At 40.1% G+C, this 18,522-nt stretch overlaps 1 long non-coding RNA gene and 1 pseudogene across 2 annotated transcripts in view; one reads left to right on the top strand and one right to left on the bottom strand.

Annotated features, from left to right (window-relative positions):
* The window catches only part of LOC308194983 (protein transport protein Sec24D-like), a 52,640-nt pseudogene that overhangs the window by 11,259 nt on the left and 22,859 nt on the right, over nucleotides 1-18,522 (top strand). Inside the window, exons 6-8 of the transcript XR_013956132.1 lie at nucleotides 1,415-1,536; nucleotides 4,966-5,077; nucleotides 6,448-6,575. The product of XR_013956132.1 is annotated as a protein transport protein Sec24D-like (transcript). The remainder of the gene's footprint in view (nucleotides 1-1,414; nucleotides 1,537-4,965; nucleotides 5,078-6,447; nucleotides 6,576-18,522) is intronic.
* Nucleotides 1-18,522, bottom strand: part of LOC308194988 — a 46,345-nt gene that overhangs the window by 1,226 nt on the left and 26,597 nt on the right. The gene's annotated exons all lie outside the window — the stretch shown is intronic.

Below are 18,522 nucleotides of genomic sequence, written 5' to 3' on the forward strand. Positions count from 1 at the left end.
GAGTGTAACACCCTCTGATAAATGAGAAGGAAGAACTGATAACAAGGGACATGGAGAAGGCTGAGGTATTCAACAACTTTGCTTCAGTCTTCACTGCCAGTCAGGTTTCCCATACACATCTCTCAAATTCTTGAACCTCAAGGCGGGGGCTGGGGGAGCAGAGTCCCTCCCACAGTAAGCAAAGAGCAGGTTCAAGACCACCTGATGGAACTGAACAGGTACAAGTCTATGGGGCCCGATGCTGTGCATCCCAGGGTCCTGAGGGAACTGGCTGATGTCATTGCCAAGCCACTCTTCATCATGTGTGAAAAGTCCTGGCAGTCAGGTTAAGTTCCTGGTGACTGGAAAAAGGGAAGCATCGCTCTCCTTTTTAAAAAAGGATGGAAAGGAGGACCCAGGGAACTACAGGCCTCACCTATAGAGCCTCAACTCTGTGTTTGGGAAGTTCATGGAACAGATCCTCCTGGAAGCAGTGTCAAGGAACATGCAAGACAAGGAGCTGTCTGAGACAGCCAGCACAGCTTCACCAAGGGCAAATCCTGCCTGACCAATCTGGTGGGTTTCTGGTGGATGAAAAGTTCAACATGAACCTTCAGTACCTGCTTGCAGCCCAGAAGGCCAACTGCATCCTGGGCCGCATCCACAGAGGTGAGGCCAGCAGGTCAAGGGAGGGAATGAGGCCCAACTTGGAGTGCTGCATCCAGGTCTGGGCCCCCATCACAAGAACGATGTGGATCTGTTAGAGCTGGTCCAGAGGAGGGCTGTGAGGGTGATGAGAGGGCTGGAGCACCTCTGCTGTGAAGAAAGGCTGAGAGAGCTGGGGCTGTTCAGCCTGGAGAAGAGGAGGCTCCAGGGAGACCTCACTGCAGCCTTTCAGTACTTAAAGGGGGCTTATAAAAAAGGTGGAGAGTGACTTTTTATAAAGGAAGATAGTGATAGGACAAAGAGGAATGATTTTGAACTAAAAGAGTGAAGATTTAAAGGAAATTCTTCACTCTGAAGGTGCTGAGGCACTGGAACAAGTGGAGTCCCTGCCTGTGGCAGGGGGGTTGGAACTGGAATGTCTGTAAGGTCCGTTCCAACAAAAGCCGTTCTATGAAAGGCCTGGGTTGAGTAGCTGTAATAACCTCTACCAGCAATCCTACTTTGCTATATAATAGCAAAAACTTTAATTATACTCAAAAAATATAACTGAAAAATTTTGGAACTAGAGTTGTCACACCTAGCTTTATGTTTACCTTTAAATACCTTACCTGCATGAGCTAAAATAACCCATTTCTTGTACTTGCTGAAAACAGAAAGGAAGAAGTTGCATTTAGCAGAAGTAAGAATGATTTGTATGGCAAAAAACTGATGTTAAAATTGATAACAGAACTTAAATACTTTATATCAATGGTCATTTGTAACTGTGCAGCAAACTATGGCCCTCAGATGGCAGGATATCAACTGTCTTATCCTGGTGCCTTTCCTGGAGGTCCAGCACAGCTCTCTGGTCCGCAGCAGAAGCAGCTTGGTCCTGACTCTGTTCCAAGCCCAGTAAGTAATGTGGCACTAATGTTTTATGAAAGTAAATTTCTGCTCCATTTAATGCCATTGCATTTACATGGCTTGGTTTACAGGTTATGTTGCAATTTTTGTATAGTCTTTTAACTACGTGGGCTTTTTACTTTGTGTCGTCAGTTTGGAATAAGTGAGTAGTACATAGTGCTAGGTTTAGAACTGAAGAGGCTTTATAACTTTAGCTGATACAGGACATACCCACAACTCAGAGGACGTTAATAGGAATTCCCAACAAAGTTCTCCTTATGACAGTAAGGAGTAATGGGAGATTACTTGCATTCTCTGCAGCTGGTCACCTTTCCTTTCCACTCCAGAAAGATCCAAGGCTTAAACTTAGTAACAGGTAGACGCCTAAAGTAGGACTGGTGCAGAGCACAGGTATGTGAACTCTAAAATTGCAAACATGGAAAAGCTGAGAAGTCCCATGCTCAAAAGCAATGTCACTGTTTGTAGGAGTTCCACAGGCAACCAGAACTATTTGCTTGAGCATCTTTCCACCCTTGTAAGGATTTCAGTAGCTCAGAGTATACATAATGCTTAAGCTTCCTACAGGTTCAGAAGGCTCTGAAGTTGAAGCCTGCCTTAATGTGCACTGGTGGGACAAAGCCTCTTCTTTTTAGAATTGTGTTAGAGGAAAAATAAAACAAGATATGGATTGTCAATCTTTCTTGAATAAAGTAGTCTAATTATTACCCAAAGGAATAACTTGTCAGATGTAGGCTCTGTTTAACTTGTTTGGTTTTTTTATTGGAAACAGCTCATCAAAGTGGGGGGGGGGAAATGTGCTGAGCTCATGGGGAAAGCACACTGATGCACGCACTTACACAGGTTTTGGCAATCAGCTGAACACATTAAAAGGTCCTTGGAGAGTCAGGATTCGTGAAGCAGGCTATCTTGTAGCTTTGACACAGGACTTTCTACTTAGGTGCATTAACCACCACACTGTAAGCTTGTCTGGATGAAGGAATCTTCCATTCCTCTACTAGTACTCTGAAGCAGTACTGCTGTACAGGAAAGGGTTTGTGTTTTACTGGGAGGGGGAAAAATCACTTGTGTAAAATCCTTATCCTGTCTAGTAGGGTGTAGCTTTGCTTCCTTATACTGGGATTTTCCTTTGTTTTATCCAGTGATGGTTTTACTGAAAAACTGAAAATATCTTGGAAAAATGCTTTTTTTTTTTGTAATCATTTAGAGGTTAGTGTAACAACTGCAATTGCCACCATTGTGTGCGTTTTTTTCTTTTAACCACAAAAAAAAAACACCTAAGCGAATTTCTGTATAATTAGCAAATGTAGGTAATAGTGCCCTGAATAGGCTGACCATTCTCAGTGTTTCAGTGTGGTGCTTTTACTTAAGAAGTACAAAATCATCTTGTATAATAAGTTTAGGAAAAAAAAAGGCATCAGGGGAGCGGGAGGTCTGGCACAAAAGCGTGGACTGATGTCTTGTTTCAATTACACATGTAGAATAAACAGCCTTGACTATGACAGTGTTGTTAAAATAGGTTAAAAGGTTTGTTTTAGCAGCACAGAGAGGATCAAAATGACATGTTTAAAAGAAACATGATCTGGGTCAATGTCTGCAAAGGGCAAAAAGCTAACTCAGAATGAGGAGTAAGTATGACCATGTGTATTTCTCTTGTTATATTTACATTATACAATTACAGTAGTGTTGCCAGATAAATTTACTTCTTATCTGTAGCCATTGTTGATTTATATTTTCTTACATATGTTAGAGGTTGATATGTTCTCTGACAACAGCTATGAAAACTAGCATCTGGGCTTTGTCAACAATTATTTCCAAGAACAATGATATATTTAGGTCAGTTAACTGCAGAATACCATGGTGCATTGATCCTTTGCAGAGCCAAGTCTTGAAAGTGGTTTGCTTCTTTCAGCCAGCAGACCTTTTTAGAACAAAGCCTTTTTCCCTTCTAATGCAAGAGTTAGTGATAAGTATACAAGCCAAGCAGGCAGGGAAAAGTAATCAAGCAGAAGATATAACAAGCTCCAAGGAATGTATTGTGTATTTAAATCGCAATAAAAAAACTTTAAGGAGAATGAAAATGTTACAGGCTGTAGATTAATTCCAGTGTGTTAGGAAATACCTCTTGGACAATGATCAATAGACTCCATGCTGACTAATTTTGTTTTTCTTCTGTTTGCTTTCCAGCAGAGGCTTCTGAAGTTCCCCAGCTATTATTAGAATTTCGTGTGCAGTGTAAAGATACAATTGCATGGGATACAAGCAGCAGTGGCAAAGGCAGTTTCAGAAATTCTCTGCCTCCTTCTTCTTTCTCACAGCTGTTAGGCTACACACTGAAATTGATTGCTGAAAAGATAACTCCTTTGAGGATGAGAAGGAATAGTGGTATCGTCTCAGTGATCCAGTTCATGGTGTGGACCAATATACCCATTTATATAACTTCAGTTGTACCCTGAAAAGTATCAAACTTAAGCATGAGCGACTGCAGAAGTGACAGTATAGAAAGTGTACACAAAGGGAATTTGTTAAGTAGTAAAGCCAGTTTCATGAGCATTTCATGAAAATAATTAACTAGTCTTCAACCAGAATAAACCTGCACATGATTAGAGCTGCTTCACCAGAAGTTTCTGTGATTGCTCTCCTTTACTTTTTTTTCTAGGAGGAAGCTCACAACATGGTAGTATGACTCAGGGAATGAAAACACTCAGTTCCAGGGTTGACATACTACCTCGTGGCCAGACAGGCTTTTCTTGAGGATTGAAATTACTACCTTCTAAATTGCAGTGCTGACATATAGCTCAGCTAGGAACGTGGTACTCTCCGTAGCTTATCATTCACTTTTTAACCATCCTGTGCACAGAGCCTAGTGGGCAGGAATTGAGGGCCAACCCCTCCCACTATTGCAATCAGATGAATTACCCACACATTCATTTATTAAGAACAGCATTTGGCACAATTATGGCCATACAAAAGATAACCTGGTATATGTGACATCTGAGTAAGGTGATGCAACCTGTTATCACTTAAGTTTGATCTTGGAGCTTGGAAGGCCAGATTCAGTAACAAGGCTTATTTAACACAACCACTCTATTCAGTTTGCTGGCTAGACTCTCCTGAAAATGTCTGACTCCAGCAGTCAACATGCTTTGAACAACTCCCTTGTTCAGTGTATATAGGTATGGTCAACCCCTATGGGTAGTGTTACCTCTGCAGAGTTCCAACAGGCAACTGTAGCTGTGAGTTACACTGCTCAGCTGTGTCTATATAGTTTTCTAGTTTTTAACTATCCTAGAAGTTTGTATGTGATGGGTTTATTGCACCTCTGTATGAGACAATAATTTTACTTGGTCTAACTCTTTATGGATGTAGCTGAATCCATGGCCAACCTTTCTCACACTGTTCTTGGTTCTTATTCATCAGATTCAAGTAATTGAAAATGACAAAGCTTCTAGGGGAGGGCAGATCTATGCTACAAACACAAGAGGACAGGTTCCTCCTCTTGTCACTACAGACTGTGTAATCCAAGATCAAGGTAACTGTCCCTGTTACTGCTTTGGGGGAAATGAAATAAATATATGTATATATGATTAAATTCCCACAGTTGTCACCTGAAAATGGTGCTTCTTACTCTAAATTGGACATAAAATGGGAAAATTGCTCCCAGGTGTGTGTGTGGGGTGGAAGCAGAGGGGGGAGAACTGAGTTCTTAAACTTTTGGTTAATTCCAGTGAAAGCTGTGAGATCACCTTGCCCTCACCTTTTCTGCCCTTTCTGGAATTTAAAGTAATATGCATAATTGACACAACTTCTTAACGTAAACTTTTTCAAGGTTTTCAAGTAAAAAGCCCTCTTCAGATTCTTCTGAAATTTTAAAAGATGGATGCTATAAAAAGCACTGACTCTAGCATCGTTGTGTTTTAAGATAAGAATTTTGGAAAATTCTATTCAAACCATAGGGACATAGTATGAGCCTGTCTAGTTGGCTTAGTGTTTTTGTTTGGCTAGTGTACCTCCATTTGCTTCAGCCTAGACCCTGTAAGTACCATACTGTGTGCTCCTGACAGCAGACTTGATACTTCAATATAGATAAAACTGATGGTATCATTTAGTCCAGCATTAATTGATCAGCGCTTGGATAAGCTATACAAAACATATGAACACATCAAGATTTTTGAACATTATCTGAGAATGGGATAATGCAGTTCTAATGAACAAAGAAATTCCTCTCAAGAAACTGAACAGATCTGCAGCCTGATGGTTTAAAGAAAAAAAAAAAAAAGGAACATAAGGTAGTTTCTGAACTGCTTGGACTTCCAGTGCTCTTGTCTGCAGTGCAGAACGCAGTTTCTCATTGAGGGAACTGAGCTAAGTGTGCTACAAAAAATAGGGTAGTGATTTTAGCACACTGTATCTTGCAGGATATACGAGCATAGTCATGTTAACACTGGTATCCTACCTTCTGAATTAGAGCTAGCTCATTAGCGTGGTCTTGACAGTATCAGTTTGCTGCATTTTCTTATATACAGTGTTGACGTTCTCACTGGGGATTTCATCCATATTATTTCCTTTTAACGCCTCAGATATGGATATTTTCAAATTAATCTCCATTGAGAGAGATATAACAATTGTGCTTTTTTTCTTGATACTTTTAAATCTCTTCAGTAAATCTTAATTTTAAATCTCTTCATTAAATTCAAACAGCAAGAAAAGGTTTGCCTACAGGGGGAGGCAGTGGGCTGATACATAAGATGGGCAGAAGCTTCCATGGAAGAACAAAAAGCATGTATTTAACTTAGCATATGCTCTTGTTGTTTTTTTGTTGTTGTTTTTCTGGTTTGTCTTTAGGACAGGCAGATTGCACAGTGAAAGACTGATAAAAGCATGCTTTGTTGGGTGTTCTAGGCCATGCCAGCCCTCGTTATATCTGATGTACTACCTACTGCTTCCCGTCGTCTTCAGATATGGCCAAACAGGCTCGCATTCCACTGGCAGCTGTCATCCAGCCTTTTGCTATTGTTCTGCAAAATGAGGTGAGGACTAACAGAATATTAGTCCCTTGTGGTTTTGCCTCCTAAACGTTAATGACTTCTCTGGTGGGGTGGGGTGGGAGTGTGTCTTATCTATGACTGTGAAGGAGTTAGAGTAGAGAGGTAGCTGCAGAAGTCTATGAGTTGCACTTGGGTCATGATGCAACTTCGAGGGATAAAAATCTTTGAAAAGGTACAAGAGTGGTAATTATGTAATCTGAACTAGCAGGTTCCTGGTGTTGCCCCAACTACCTCTACTTTATGCCGTGACTGGCAGCTGCTAGAATTACATAACTATAGGCAAAGACATTAAAAGAGGATAGCCCTGAACAGTATCAACAGAGGCTAAATTCATTTTACTACATGAATAGTTACGTTCAAAAAATCTCATTTTTCCATTTTGTTTTTTACAAAATAAAGAGGAAGATAAAGGTATTTTTCTACTTGGGTGAACTGAGTCATAGAAAGCAGAGAAATGTAACTACCCATTTTTGGCAGTTATTTGGAGACACTAACCTAATCAATATTTTTTCTCACATTGCCATCTACGACAGCCCCTCCTATTCTAAGCATAGCCCTAGTTCATTTGCAAAATAATTCTGCAGATTGTCAGTGTCCTATGATCTCAGGATGGTTGTTAACACAGGTACACGGTTTCCTGGCATCCCCAGTGGGTTGCATCTGTAGCAGGGATACGACCAGTTTGCAAGTGCAGCTTGTAACTGCATCATCTGTAGGGCTGTCCTTTCTTGTTCTTAACTGCCTGCCTTCTTCTTTGTGCAGCTTCTAAATTCTGCAACAAAGGTCTGTAGACGGCATTTCCTTTTCACGTGCAATGCTAATTTACTTTCAGAGCATTGTTTGCTGCAAAAAAAAAATATAATGTGGGGATCTCACATAAGTTATAATATGTGATTGTGTCTTCAGAAACTCCCTCACAAAACATGCACAGAAAAGCCTAATTAAAATTGCACAGACTTTCAGTGTTTGGTTTTTGCAGTCATTGATTTTCTTCAACTTTGTTTTATTGCTTGTAAATTCTTTGTTTTTTGGTCTTTTTTTTTTGAAGAATAAGTTGGAAAAAAGCAGATGTTGTTCTTTATCTGGATGGATAACTTCCAATCCAACAGAATTCTGTAGTTTGAATTAAGATTTTTATCTTAGCAGGGAAGATAACTACATAGTTATCTTCTCTGGGGTCCACAGGGAAATAGGGTATATTACTTATAGTTCTGCAGATAGCAAGTCTCACCATTTGTCTGCTAGACAGCAATTTTGGGTTTCATTCCAGCTCCTGAGGGGAATGTGCGGACTTGGCTTGCTGCCCCCTGCATTTTCTCCTAGATGAAACTCCTGCTGTTGCTTCCCCACTCCTTCACCTTACCAGACAGCCTTTGCTATTTAGTCCCCTTTACCCCTCTTCTGTGCCCACATGGTTCTGCTGTCACGTTGGCTCCTCATTTGCATGTCTTTCAGTCTGCTTCCAGTCACTTATGCTTCCCATACATGGCTTCTCTGTCTCCTGTACAGCGTTTGGACGAGCGATCAAGTTGCTTAAATCGAAATCTCTTCTGCATATGTAAATTAGCAGTATGTACAAACATTTGGCCAAGTTCAGGAGGATTTTTCCATTGTTGGCAAAAAAGAAATGTACGCAGTGACCCCCTGGTTCTGAAGAATTAGTGTTCTCAAGCTGTTGGAAAGGTTAGCAGAATTCATTAATCTGTAAAGAGCAGTGTTTTTTCCCTAGCTTCTTTATCGGAAGAGGCTAAAAAACTTAAGTCTGAAAAATGTCTCTCAAAATTGGCTAAAATCCAGTGTGGAAAATTTCAGTCTAAACAGTTGTAGCTTGGTAAAGTTTTAAAGAACTGAAGAGATGGTGTTACAGTAGGAAGTGCTGGGGAGTCTTAGCTGAGGCAGTTTTTCCAAGGCTTGCCTATGACATGTCTTCATTGCTGCTGCCAAAATAAGATCTTACCCTTAAGATCTAAAAAAAAAAAAAGTCTTCCATATGGGATTTATAACCACTTCAATTCTGAAAAGCTACTTAATTTGAAGGAACTGGGCTTTTTATGGAGGTAAAATATATTCAAGTGCTTATTTGTGTTTCTGAATTTCCTACTATGGTGCTTTCTGCCTGGAACTAGTGACTGCAAGGCACGGGAAGATTTTCCCTTCAGGATGTCTATCCTATCTCGCGGATGCCTTTAAGTGCCTATTAACAAGGCCAGCAGGTGATGCTCATCACATGTTACAGGGCTCTGTACAGTGGGAATCTGTCTAATCTCTTGATAAACAGCATGTTATATATAGTAACATCACGATTTTTTTCTTGCCTTTTAATGAATAATATCAATTCATTCATCTTTGTTGCAGCTTCAGCTGCAGACATGCCTCCATTGCTAGTATACAGAGCACTAGCACCAAGTGAGTTTCAATTCTGTTCCTTTCCAAAGGAGGAAAAAAAAAGAATGGCTACAAGGATTTAGTGGACCATGGCTGTGAAATGCCCACAAATACTTTGTGCAGCTGGAAATATGATTAGGAACAGCTGAGAAACAGACATCTTAATTGAACTGTAAGGACTTTAGCAAACCCACACACTATACAAAATCCATTATGATGCACGTCTTTCTGCGTTAGTAAAGCTGTATTTGAAAAGTCACGGGCTTCCATGGTCATTCAAGTGACTGATAGTCTTATGAGTATTCCATAAACATAACTCTTACTTGACTGGCGTTTTGCTCTCATCACCGCTTATAGTTGAGGATGAATTTGAAATAGTTCATAGATATATTTGCATGTTAGAATCACAGAATATCCCGAGTTGGAAGGGACCCATAAGGATCATCAAGTCCAACTCCTGGCACCACACAGGTCTGCCCAAAAGTTTAGACCATGTGACTAAGTGCACAGTCCAAACACTTCTTAAATTCAGACAGGTTTGGTGCAGTGACTACTTGACTCGGGAGCCTGTTCCAGTGTGCGACCACCCTTTCAGTGAAGAACCTCTTCCTGATGTCCAGCCTAAACTTCCCCTGCCTCAGCTTAACACCGTTCCCACGGGTCCTGTCACTGGTGATAACGGAGAATAGGCCACCTGCCCCTCCACTCCCTCTCGCGAGGAAGTTGTAGACTGCGATGAGGTCCCCCCTCAGCCTCCTCTTCTCCAGGCTGAACAGGCCAAGTGACCTCAGCCGCTCCTCATACGTCTTCCCCTCTAGGCCCTTCACCATCTTCGTTGCCCTCCTCTGGAGGCTCTCCAACAGTTTAATGTCCTTTTTGTACTGTGGTGCCCAGAACTGCACACAGTACTTGAGGTGAGGCCGCACCATCGCAGAGTAGAACGGGACAGTCACTTCCCTCGACCAACTAGCAATGCCGTGCTTGATGCACCCCAGGATACAGTTGGCCCTCCTGGCTGCCACTGATGTTCAGTGGTTTGTTGCCATAGAATGTATGTGACTCTCTTTCTATGCCATTACTGTACTAGGTCAGTTAGAAACAATGGGAAAAACTTACTGTGCTTCCAGATAATTTGAGGGTACAGCACGGTCTTCAGATGTCTTGTTCTTCCTTTCTCCGATCCTGAGTGTGGGTTTAGATTTACTGAGGGCAGTTGTTTGCTTGTTTACTTATTTTCTTTCTTAATTGAACACATTCACTGTTTTGGTGGATGACTTGTAAGCAGTGGTGTTACATGTTGGTACACCTTGGTGGGTTATGCACTTGGGTTAGAATCTCCTGCTGGCTTTACATTGTAACCAACAGAGGGATTTGTTGAACTGTTCTTGCCTGTGCAGGCAGCAGGAGGGAATGCCTGAGAGATTTTTCATTTATAGTAAATGGACACAAGGGTATAGGAAAAGGTAACTGGGGTCCTACAGGTGTATGTGTAGTCAAGATTATAGTCATCACTTTGAGTCAATTGGATTTTGATCTTTGAGGATTTGTTTCCTTTGACACAAGGGGTGGAGTTAAAAAATCCTGGGATCTTTTCCAAATAAAAAGTTTAATTAAGTTTAGTATTATTTCTCAGAAATATTCCTTCCAGTCTGGAGGTCCAGCCTGGACAAAGATAATTCAGCGTTTCAGCATGTCTGAAAGGTAGATTTAAGTTTTTCAGTCACTGTGGGTTCTTTTGGGGAAAGTGGAGCATCTACACATACAGGATGGTGTTCTGTCTCCAAAAGTCATTTGGGAATGCTAGCATACAATGGGAATAAGGTTGTTTTTTTTTTCCTTCCCAAAATAGGGTCTGAGGGAAAAAAAAGGACAAGAAATACACAAACGTGAACAGGGGCATTTTTGGAAGATGTGTGCAAAAGATATCCATGTGTCCAGTAAAGAATGGGATACAAGCTACCCCTGTGGGAGAAAAGAAGAACACAAAGGAAAATCAACACAGTGCTAGGTAAGGGTGTTAAAACAACCCATGCATGCCTTTGAATCAGTGCAGTGTTTCAGAAAAAAAAAAATACAGGATTTGTTCCTTCAAAGAGAAGGAATCTTGAAAAATTACAGAAATGTAATGGAATGAGAAGATAAAGATGCTGTGGCTTTATATACTGCTAAAAAAAGCCCCATGCAATTGAGACTCTGTGGCATGGTGGTGTGTCCGAGAAGTTCCATAACACCTAGAAGTTTGGAAATTCTCAGTAGAGAGGACGCAAGAGCAACGTAAGTGAATACAAAGAAAGGCATAAAAATACACCAGTAGGCTGCAATATCAATCCTCAGATCAAGGGAGGAAAGCTGAATTCCTCAACAATTGATAGTTGAGAGTAAGGAAAGATCTAGTACAGCTAAGATGCCAGATTGCAGGTGCTCACCTGTAACCTGGTGCAACTGCACCCCGAGAACATTCTCATTTATGGCAGCCATTTATGGAAAACTTAAATAGATGTCATACTGGCCTTGCTGAAGAAAAACTCAAGACGGTGGGTTTGCGTCAGTAGTGGTAAGTCACAAGTGAGAACTAATTTAAGACACAAGTAGAGACTGTTTAGTAGAGATCACTGACTGCTTGTGTTTGATGTCCTAAGAACAGCCAGGTTAGTAACACTTAGCACATGGACACCGAGCTTCGGAAGAGCAGAGCAAGTGAAATGAGAGAATTCAGAAAGGCCCTTGAGTTGAAAGAGAGGCAACCTCCATGGAGGGTGCACAGTCTCTCATAGATTTCAAATGACAAAAAGCCTTCCACAGCCAATCTAGAAAACTGTAGACTAGCGAACTTTACATGCATGCTGTATATCATTAGAAACTAAGGTCGTTAGAACATTCATGCCTCCTCACCCCTGGCTGGTGACTTAACAGCTTTAGATGTTTCTGAATCTTTATCTATACTAAGTCTTCATTTATTATTTCTCAAAAATAACAGTTCATTTTCACTCCCCTGATTTGGATGATCTATGAAAAGTATTTGTTTGTTGTAGATTTTGACAATACAGTATCATTGTTTGACAGAATTTATTTTTAGTCCACCAGTGCTTTAGCAACGGTCTATAAAAATAAACCAGCGCTCACAGTTATCATTATGGACAAAGCTGTACGTGAATTTGTTTTGGAGATGTGCGAATGTTTCCAGAGCCTGAATAAACCATGTGATCTTGGTTTAACATTTAATACCGCCTGCTTAAAAAGTTAGTTAAATGAGTATTTCAAGTTTTAAAATCAAATATAAACAACTCCAAAAATATATGTAGTTTTAAATATTAAAATATCTAGAATGACTTTCTTTCTTGTTCCTTAGTAGTTTTGTGTTGTCACTCTCTACAATGTTATTTCTTATTTATTTGTTATTTCTTCATAGAAATATTCAGTGGTGGGAAACTATTATTTCACGTTTCTCCTCAGTAGATTAACAAGTTAGAAAGATAAAACTGGAATGGAATTACTTCTCAGAAATTCTGGTGTTCATGAGCTGAAAGCCATTTAACCATTTCAGAAGAGTACTGAGATATGATGGTGGCCAGTGCAGCTGAACTGCTTGGAAAGCGATGTGTTTGTTTTTTTTTTACAGGGATGATAGCGCATTTCCTAGGTAGAGCTGTGCAGTACTGTAAGGTTAGCAGAAACTACTGACTGAGTGAGGTGGATAACTAGCAGGTGATGCAGTGTTACAAAATCTCTCTTCGGTTTCAAGAACAAAGTAAGAGTATGAATTTTCATTTAGACCAAGACTGTTCAGTGGGTTTGAAACAAGTCATTCAAATGTTGAGTAAATTTGAAGAATTCAGGGAAATCCCTACACTCTTGTGATCTACTGTGAGGACTCAGATTCTGTAGTTCGTATTCGGTGACCAGTAAGTATGGCAAGCAGGCTGTACCTTTAGTTGGAAACACATTTTCATATAGGCACATGTATTTATTAATGGTTCCGTGCTTGTGCAGAGCTTTGGTTTGAGGGGACTGAGGAACACTTAGATTGCAGGCAGTACAAAATGATTTAATGGAAATACCTTACTGATTCTTCCTTTCCATTAGGGATGCGTTAAAAAGCACAGATTGCAGAGCAGAAGTGCTCACTGATAGCATCTACCCACCGTAAAAAGCCATCACTTTATTTTACCTTTTGATTTTTAGTTACTTACTTGCAGGAGGACGTTCCACAGTATTGTGTGAAAGACTAGCTAATTTAAGGGCTTTTGATGAGGGATTCTATCAAAAGACTTTTAAAAAGCAAAGAGCAAAATACATTATATCAACTAGGTCATGCTTGCCTGCATGCTGGCTGACTCTTGACAGAACTCAATAGATTGTGTCATGACATCCCTCTGCAAGAGCCACATCAACTCTTCCTCTGTATGTCCTGTTCATTGGTGTGTCTTTTTATGTTCTCCTCCATTGTAATATCTACCAATCTGCTTTCTGTGGAAGCAAGACTTGCTGGTCCGTAGCTCTAGGATCGCCCAGAAGTTCTTTGTAAAGTTTCTTTTTATATTGGTGCCTTCTTTACTTTTGGGCGCTGAAGCTCATGTAAGCAATTGGTTTTATGCAGTTCAGCAATTTTGCACTGTGAGTCTTTTTAGATGAGAATTACATGATTAGGCAGTAAAATTATCCTTACTACTAGAAGGATTTTTTTAAATAGCAGAAGATGATAGCAAAAAAAAAAAAACTTTCTGAAGGAAAGGCTCCGAAAGAGCTGGGCATTTGTTTTGCTCTGCTGTCTCTTTTGAAATATCGTTTTCAGTGTTGGCTTGTAAATTTGTAATCCTCATATGGGACTTGACATAACTGAGATTTCACTTCATATCCACCACTAGTGGAAATGAAACGTCAGGGCTTATTGAATGTTTCATGACCTTTTTCCTTTGTGTAAACTACATATGACTCTTTATATTGAAATTATTCAAAATTGTTGTGTTTGTAGACAATACTGGACTTTTCCTCTCCATTGTGGGTAACAAAGCCTTCCTCCTCTCAAATGAGTACTCCACAGCAGAAAGAGCAGCAGTTGACCAGTGAAGAGATAATGTTTTGCTATCTCTGAATAGTAACTAGGGCATACTGCATTGCGTGCTGTGCAGTTCTCTGGATTGTCAAAGATCCAGCAGTGTCCGACTTTTGTCGATGTGTTTTGGGCATACTTTCAAAGTAATCTGTGCCTGTTGTCATGTTCTTCTAAAACATGGTGAGTGTGTGATGTAACTTAATAGTTAGGATGGGGTCTGACTATGTTGAAATGCTTCTTCACCCTCCAGGAATGGGGAGCTATTGAGTGGTCTGTACAGCAGAGTTCACTGCCTCTGTTTAAACTTCCAGAGATGGAAGTCAGTGGACCAGAAAGAAAGCACGTGTACCCGTACTGCCTTGTAGATTCCAACTAGGCCAGTTAGCTTAGAGATAGGGCCATGCTACAGGACATTCCTCCACGTTCTTAGGACTGCCTTGGTATTTTTACAACTAATCCATTGTTGAGCTATTTGGAACAGTCAGTCCATGTAGAAACTGTACGGGTAGCATAAGCTTGTATCCTGAACTGATTACTGTCTATCTGCTCTGTTAAATGTGAGCCTTAACATTATTATTTCCTCCATTTTTCAGATGTTAAAACATGTTAACAGGGATGCTTTGGAACACCTTCAATTGAGAGGGAACTGCGAAACTCTGGTCTTGTGGTTCTGAGTACGCCTGGAATCTGGAAAAGAGTTGTTGAACCTTGTTGCTCTTTCAGTGCTTTTTTTTTTTTTTCCCTTCCTCCTACTGACTAGCTCCAGGTTAATGTTGTGGTTTTTTGTATAGCACTCTGGGGTGCCTGACTATCCCATGCATGGTATAGAGAGCCCAGAACTTGTATGCATCTCCAGGTGCCTTACCTCGACAGCTTTATATCACTCGGGAGGCCAGTGCCTGTGAGCTAGGTTTTGCAGTGCCTAATTTAGAGATGCATAAATCCTGTGTTAGATAAGGCTTTCTTCATGGAGTATGCCCAGCGCTAGTCTGCATTTGGTAGTAAAGCATTTGGAATTGGATTGCTTCCCAAGACTTCATCTTCTAGGAGAAAGTTTTTGTTAGCCTATTGGGCTGTCACTACACGGTGTAACAAGAATGTAGAGCCAAAGTTAGCAAAGGTTTTGGCAGCATAGCTTTTCCTAATTCAAGTAAATTTCCTTATTTATTTTTTCCCATTTTTGTTTTTAGTGTACACTTTAAAATACTCTTCATACTTCTGTAGCGTGTTCCATGCATCGTTGTTGTTACAGTAAGGACTTAATTCTGAAAGAGATGGGGACAGTGACTTGGAAAATTGACATTCATATATACCTTATTCATATTTTAATCAGAATCCCTGATTAATTTGTGCAGTCTTGAAAGGTTAGACTGGGAAAAGTGCATTTCTAAAGATTTAGGTTACGATGATGTAATTAGTTTCTGATAAGTTGGAAACCATCTATTCTCCAGAATGGTCATGGCAGAAGAAAAACCTGACTAAGCACCAGTAAATATCGAGGGGAAAGAGGGAATTAAAAAAATAATAATCATAGCCACTTAACTTGTTTCACCAACAAAAATTACACTTGTAAAAAAATTACTTTGGCTGTTGCTAGATACATCTGTAACTCAAAATAGCTCTTCGAATGCCACTTGACATTCTGTGGGTGCGTTTTCCTCTACAGGCTGCATGTTGCTCTCCTGAAATGGTGTTTGTCTCCTCTTATGCACTGGCCAAAGTTGACCATAGCAACAGCAGTAAATTAAACATTGTAAGACTGCGAGCTCTAACATTAAGCCTGCAGGGATGTTACTCAGTTACCTTGGAAACTTCAGAGTCAGCACACCCTGGTATTTAGTTAGTTCAGGATGAAAAGCTTTATTTTGCTTTTTAAACTGAAGCTATTCTTGCATGTTCGGTTTATGCATATTTTATTTATCTGTCCAGTAGTACAGAATCATAGTCTGAATGGAACAATGTAATGTATGTAATTTCAAAGGGTAAAGAAGTTTTTATTAAACTGAATAGGAAGCTGATGTTGTTTGATCTTATTTATTTGTATTATTTTAATGTTTAGATTTATCCTCAGTATCAAAGTGTTATTTGGATGTATGGACATGCTGCATCTCAAGTGAAGGTCAGCAGCATAAGGCTATATCCAGGGCCTAATCATAATAGCAGGCTCTAACGCCGTCCTGTAGGAAAATAGGGGAGACTAAGCCTTCTACAGATGTCCCTTTATTCTGTGAGAAGGGATCCTTCTCTTCTTGTAGGACAGGAAATAAATGTGAAGGAGGGGCTGCTTTTTTGTTTAGTGTTTGACAGAATCGGGTAATCTGTGCTTGCTAAATAGATGCAGAGATGATCTCCTCAACCCTAGAGTACAGGAGCAATAGTACAGGTTTTTGTCCTTCCCAGGACTGCTTAGCTCATAGCTCTCTGCACAGCCCCTTACTTGTTATATTCAGCAGCAGCTTAATCTTCAAATAAAAGAGAGGAGTGTAGCTGCATACAAACACTCTTACTGTTGGGAGATCCTGGAGTCTGCCTGAAGCATCCAGCTATCACAGCAGTGAAAGTATTCATGGAAGGGAGACTCAGAATATAAACACTCCTACTTGATGTTATATTTTTAAAATAACAGCTAGTTTTGCTACCGACCTTCAAAGCTAAGCTTCTGTATCATGGAAAGGACTTAAAAAGGATATTAAACTCACCCCAAATATCCTTGCTTCAGAGATTAAGATATCCTGTGCTGCTTTTTGTTCACATAATAATAATTCTCCTTATTCTTTCTAAGTATTCCTCTAATAGAGGCAAGTGACCAGCTAGAGTTGGCTTGTGATTGTAGCATGACACTTCAGGTATTCTCACTTCTTTCTGATTTCAATGGAAGTAAATTAACTAGCCCTAGAGGCATGTTTACTACTTACCTGCTGGCCTTCTTGAACAATGTTAAGCAGAACTATTTTATACACCTTGAATTAAAACACCTGTAAGCTTGGCTTAAAAAGTCACAGCAATACCTTCTAACAAAAGAAAGAAACAGCTCCAGGTTTTTGAGAAGGAAAGAAACCCTCCATTCAACAGACCTTTCATGCTGTAAATCTAAAATCAGTAATATACTTTTCTCTCAAATGCTGACAAAAATTATATGTATACATTGTCTACTTACCTGTGTGTGTGTGTGCATGTCTGTACAAAATAACAAAAGAACCCCATCTGTTTGGCCACTGAAGTTGACAGTAGGCCACAATGATCCTGAAATCCATTTAGGTTTTGGTTTTGTTCTTTCTGCAAAGGTTTGAATAACACTGGCAATGCTCTCCTGTGGCAGAAATTCATCCAGAATCGTTGCTTAAGAGATTACAACACTATACTTAGATTTATTTACAAACTTAAATATTTGCTCCCTAAACCTAGAGCTGCATGTTCCCTGAGCCCTGTTTGGTGAGTTGCCTGATTGGCTATCCTTAGGATATTCTAGAGCATGTTAGAAACAGTCACAGCTGTGTTTGTGAAAAGTGGTCGTTGGCCACTCTAAAACAGAATTGATCTGCCAGTTTATCCATTATATTTGCAGGTAATGGGTTGTGCCTGTATTTTAAACTGTGGTGTTAGATTTATTGTGTATTTAGCAATCCTGAAAACTTTTGTGTGTGTAAACTAACACTGATGTGACCATACAAAGCATGTAGAGACCAGACCTGTCAAGAAGTCAGTAGTAATAGTATTTAGAGCCCAAATTCTGTCTGCTGTTTTGAAGATACTTCAGGGCTTTCCTGCAGTGATCTGCAGAAAAATGAAATGCTTTGCTAATTTCATTTGCTTCTGTAAAATATGTCACTATCTCTTATTTCATTTTCTGCTTGAATGAATGTCAAGCCAGACCTATTAAATCAGAATGCCTTCTCATGGAAAATCAAACTCCTGATTTTGTGAAACTTCTGTTATCAATAAAGCTAGACTACCTCCTCTTGTAACTACTAACATTTCTGTAGAAAAGGTACCTTAAATTTGTCTTATTTTTCTATGGTTTTACAACTAATGTGACAATGCCAAAAAAAATCTCAGACAACACCTGCAGTGCTGGGCCATCTGTGATACTGATGTGTGGGAAATGGAGCTGTGGATTAGTCCAGGCATGAACCAGTATCCTCTCATGTGATTTAACACGTGCATGTCACCCTCAGCAGCACTAAGAGGGGGCTGAGCTGCCCTAGGGTAGCTTTGTCTCCTACTCCTTCCATTGTTCTCACCTTGTGCATGTGCCTCTGCACCAGCTTGTGCTTTTGCTGATGAGTATAGGTGTATCTCTCTGGACTGAGAGATGGTCCTGCTTGAGATCTGATTCTTTAAAGTGTTAACATTTTGAAAGTCTGTTGTTCAGCACAGTTTCTTGATTATCCAATTTCACGCTTCTGCTTATATCAACAGTTAATCCTGGCTGCTGACCTTCACTTGAGATGTAGCATGTCTGTACATCCAAATAACAGTCACCACTTCAAA

Source organism: Anser brachyrhynchus (genome assembly GCF_964034855.1).
Source record: "Anser brachyrhynchus genome assembly, chromosome: 4".
Lineage (NCBI taxonomy): Eukaryota > Metazoa > Chordata > Aves > Anseriformes > Anatidae > Anser > Anser brachyrhynchus.